The 5,282-nt window shown below is 37.2% G+C and overlaps 1 long non-coding RNA gene across 2 annotated transcripts; it reads right to left on the reverse strand.

The window, feature by feature from the left end:
* Positions 1 to 334: 334 nt before the first annotated feature.
* Positions 335 to 4,760, reverse strand: LOC148999385 (uncharacterized). 2 transcript variants are annotated; one of them, XR_016170945.1, is made up of 4 exons: positions 4,190 to 4,760; positions 3,823 to 3,992; positions 1,491 to 3,724; positions 335 to 969 (listed from the first exon to the last, which is right to left on the reverse strand). It is a non-coding gene; the product is annotated as an uncharacterized LOC148999385 (long non-coding RNA). The 2 variants fall into 2 exon arrangements; XR_016170946.1 differs by having other exon boundaries at positions 3,819 to 3,992.
* Between the last annotated feature and the right edge of the window lie 522 nt (positions 4,761 to 5,282).

Below are 5,282 nucleotides of genomic sequence, written 5' to 3' on the forward strand. Positions count from 1 at the left end.
AATTTTGCGATGCAATGTCACAAGTAAAAGGATTGACACAAACATCACTTCATATGTTTTACTCACGATTTTTGATATGTTCAAAACTGCTTCCAAAAGCAAACATAACTATAAATTTTTATTTTTTATTTTTTTTGAAAATTAATAAAAATTGGTTATTTTTCTATTTTTTCTGAAGCAAGAAATACCAAAGACTTCTCAGTGAGTTTTGGAAAGGGAAAATAGATATTAATAGCTTTCAAAACAAATACATCCGATGTCCATCTATGCATAATTAGTTAAAAGTTGCTTCTAAAGCAAAATTAGTAAGATTCCAAGGAGAGTAGGGGATTCAAAGTTTCAAAAAGTGATGGAAGGCTAATTTCGTCTTGAGATCCACTAGTGTTGGAATTAGATACAGCAGCCAGTATGGTGTTGTTAATTGGGTTGTAGCTTTGGGTTCTATGCACCAAATTGCCCGGGGATGTCTGATTAGCATTGCTTCCACAATCATGCCTAATCCAATGTTTTACCCGTTAAGAACTTCCACAATCATGCCTAATCCAATGTTTTACCCGTAAGAAGAAACTCAACCTTTCCATCTTTCAGCTTCTCAGTGAGTTACCAAGTGGCCCCAACATCTTTCTTAGACCTCCCACCTCAACAATGGTCTAATCCCCATATTCAATTATCTTTCATGCCCAATCCATTCAGATCCCCCAGCTACAGAGGTGCTTACCAATGCTTCACATCCACCATCACATCCTTCATTTTTGGGCGGAAGGATGGCACTTCTTCACTTGTGGAGTTGCCCGATCGTAGACCACCCTCCGTTTACTGGGCATGTTGGAACAATCCTGCTTTGAATGCTCAACCTTGGGAGAATCAGTTTCGCTAGTCCAGTGACTTGGCATAAGTCCCCTTCACTATCCTATCCGTGTGAACTTCATGATATCCTTTCTGACCTTGGGGGCATCCTTCTTGACATTGCTGTTAAACAGAAAAGATAACAAAAACTGTGTTACTGCTTTCATCAAGAAAAAGCAAGCAAAATCAATGTCAATAATCTCCTAAAAAAATCTCTGAAACATTGGTTAACTGAGATGGAAGATCATTATCACTACCATGCATGACAATATCTAACGAATCGAAAGAGACTAGATATGAAATGTCATGAATGAGAACAGCTAATACGATGGTTGGTGGATTGTAGACGAGAGTGGGTGCACTATACATGAAAAAACCGCTATAGCTTGGTTTCCTACAAGTTTTAGGGTAGGGTTGGTTAATGACAATGGGCAAACTTTTTCAAAGTCGATACCAAGAGTAGCACTAAACCTAAAAAGACATCAAGACACCTTTGAGATTGATGCACATAAACACAAGGAAGATAAAGATCATGGAATGGTCACCATGAATCTGGAATCATCATTAACAGAAAACCATGAACAATGAAGAAAAAAAAAGGCTTAGCACAAACAAGTTGCAGTCATAAATGGTGGTATACATACCATGAATCTGGAATTGTAAGTAGCATTCATGACTATGCTGTGACCCCCTCCTGAGCGAAGATCTCCTGGTAAATCATCAATCTGGTCTGCAGACATCCTCTGTAACATTAACTAACTGTGATAAAAATATCCAAATCACTTCAGTGCATTACAATATTTAACAATTAAATCGAGCAATGACTGAACTTGTATTTATAATGCAAGTGAGGTGATGATTCAGAGATAACAAGATTACACCAAAGTACTAGAATTTTTGGCCCTAAAACAAATTTGGCTATGAATTCCATGTAAACAACGACGATAAGGTAACTCAACTCATTCTAAAGTAAAAGATTTGAATATTGTGTCGTATACAATTGTTACCAGTTGCCTGCACTCCCATACTTCCAAGGAGGATGCCATGAGAAAAACAGTTAGATTCAATTCAGTTGGTACACTAATTTGCGAGCCTAAGTTCTTCAGGCCCACGCTTGGGATTTTCAACCCACAAGCTAGCTCAGGCTAAGATCTCCAGGCCTGCGGTCATGGCTGGCCAGCCAGTCAAGCCAGAGGCCTCTCTGTCTGAGAAGTGCTAGATTGCCCAGATTAACAAATTTGAGAAGTGCATAACAAATTTGAAGTTGCAACTTTTCCTGCCCAGATTTGGTTTCAACAATTTTTTTTTCCAATATATACATAATAAACACATAAAAATTAGAGGATATTGTCCCAGAAATAAATGCTTTTATGCAAGGAGCGATGCATATAGAGTGACTAATTAGAGCCCTTAAACTAGTTGCCAACCCAGATGAACCCCTAGGCTCTGCTACCTAGCAGCACTTTGAATCAGTATTGTTTTTTCGTACTCAATTTTTTCCAGTATTAGTAATTTCAGTGACTGTTTCAGTAATTCTACCCAGATTAAAGTCAATGACAGCAAGGTCATTTTAAGTTTTATTTCAGCCTTCTGTAAAGTTAGGCTTGCTTAGTCAATTAGAAGTAGGTTAGCTGCTGTCCTAGTTTAAGTCAGTAACTTCAATAGGACTTCAAGTGTAATGTCATAAATAGACCCCCAACATGATGGGAGGCCCTGCAGTCTGATTAACGATATTTCTCAGAGCTTTTTACAAAGTGTTTTCACTAACCTGTGGTTTCATACTGCATTAAAAGTGTCAAAAAAAGGGAGGAAGATGAGATTCTTTGATTAGGAGTAGAAATTTAGAAAGGAATTAGAGTCCAATTGCAAATTGCAAGAAGAGAGAGAAGAAGTCACAGAAGAGAATGCACATGCATAGCCATGTAAGCTACTCAAATCATAATACTCAATTCATTGTTTCTATTGTCTACAGCAATGGGAAATTATTATCATATACAAGGAAAGATAAAAGACCACCAAAATAGGACCTACACTTTAAGAAAGAAACTAATTCAAATAAGGAAATTAAAAAGAATTGTGAACCAAAGATCCCATACAGTTAATTTCTGGAATAACCACGACTATAATTCCCCAATTAACAAACATTCCTACAATCCTGAGATCCCAAAAACTAAATTTTGATCTAGACCCATTTCATCATCACCTGGATATGCAACTGGGTTTGAGTTGGCACAAGATATTGTAACTAAATAACTATACATGAAACCCAAACAACCTTACAAGGATGAACGGAGCTTAAGCATGGGTTTCACTTGAGCTACGTTTTGCTCCCTTCTTCGTCCAGGAACAAATAGCAGCAATCTTCCTTAGTATGAGGAGTCAATTCTATCAGGTAATGCAATCGACTAGGATCAATATACCTTGTAGTCTTCAAGGTAGAAGAGAAACATGGTAGAGATAACTCAAAAAGGAAAAAAAAATGCCAAAAGTTATTCAATATTTTAATCTTTGTTCCATATGTCTATCGAAGCCAAGAAGCAAACTCAACTTTAACTGCTTGGCTAATAGTTACTGTAACATTCTTCCATTAAGAAACTAATGTAGCTTGGCTTCCCAAATGCTTTTGTGAATTAAATGTCTATGAAAAGGAACCCCTCAATCTCCCTACTTTCAATGACAAAGAAATTAACGACTATCTCAAGTAAATTTAATAACATTAACCTTAGACATACAAAATCTCACAGTAGATTCTCCAGCTCTGATTCTGACTAAAGGACAGTCATTGTTCGTGACAACCACCTTCAACAACAGGGTCTCCAAACTTCACTCATAGTTCAGATGAACCTTCCTAGCTTAACTTCCCAATTGAGTGCTCTGACTGCAACAGAAAAGAAAACCCCATAAAAATTTGAGAGGGAAAAAGTCATATTCTAATGTTATCCGAGTTGGGTTTCTACAGATTTTTTTGTTACCTACATGATGGCATCTCAGGAGGCGATACTAATAATATCTGGACATGAGTTTCTACTAATAAACACCAGGATGAACATCTCTAAACTCTTCCTTGGCCTCATCAATGATTTCATATGACCCCAGCAAGTTGATAGTGGATACAGTTTTTTGTCAAGCATGTTGGGAGTATCACTCTGCAACAATGACGAATATCAGAAAAAAATTTACAATAGTAATGGCATAGTAACACAGAAATTGACTGAAAAAATGGAAAAGTGAATCTCATACAGAGATCGGCATACATCAATAAAGCAGTCAAGAAACTGAAAGTGCATGACTAGTGCAGTATTTATTTGATCATTTTCATGACTTTCTTCATCACTGCTCTCACCAGATTTTTCTTCTTGTCTACTTTCCAAGCAAAAACCCTGCCTCTGCTCTGTTGCGGTAGCCAAGATCATCAACACACAGACGTAGAAGACATCGGGTAGAGATTCAACAAAGGTCAAGGTCTCACTTTTCAAGTTGCTTCACCCCCAACACTGAACAACAAAGTGACTGGAGCGAGCGCAAGAGCAGAAGAGGCTGACAGAAGAAAGAACAGGAAGTGGTGCTGGCCAGAACCAGAGAGGGAGAAGGCGAAGGGAGAGGATGTGCAGCTGAGAGAGAATGGATTCAGAAGGAAGTACAGGAAAAAGAAAACATGGTTAAAGGTTGGAAATTGGGTGTTAAATTTCACCACAGAATAGCCAATGAAGTCTATATGCTCATCCATTTAACCATAGCTATGCTTGATGCAATACCCAGGAGCATTTCTAGGTTCAGTTATCATCGCTTTTCGTCCTTCCTGTTTCTGCTGCTAAGCAAGTAGCTTTTTGAGGTAATGCAGTAACACCCTCTTGAGCGAAAATATCCTGGTAAATCATTGATCCAATTTGTTGATGTATCCTCCATATGATTGATTACCTGAGATAAAAAAAAATAAAAAAATAAAAAAAAAAAAATACCATAATCAGTTCCATGCAAGACACTATTAACAACTAAATTGCACAAAGACTTAGGATGGGCTAATGGAAACAACACACATGTTGTAATTCTAACGCAAGAGAGGTGATCATATAGAGAAAACCATAATGCACCAAGCAACAGAATTGTTTGTCTCTATGATTTAACTATAAATTACATGCAGAAAACAACGATTCTAGAATTTTTATTTTCATTCATATGCAATTGTTGCTAGTTGGCGAAAAATCATACCCTTCCAAGGAGGATACAAAAGAGGATAGTTTGGATTCAACTCAGTTGGCACTCTAACTTGCCTTGAATGAAAATCAAAGCACAATTTCAATTGAGTAATTAAATACTTTAGCATCACCCTAGTTGTAATCTCCCAGATAAAAGAGAAACAGTTAGGCACACAAATACCTAAAAGGCAAATACGAAGAAATGAAAGAAAATACCGGCAGAGACAACTAATAAGAGAA

Source organism: Hakea prostrata, unplaced genomic scaffold, assembly GCF_041222555.1.
Source record: "Hakea prostrata isolate BN-2017 unplaced genomic scaffold, UWA_Hpros_2 contig_12, whole genome shotgun sequence".
NCBI classification, from domain to species: domain Eukaryota; kingdom Viridiplantae; phylum Streptophyta; class Magnoliopsida; order Proteales; family Proteaceae; genus Hakea; species Hakea prostrata.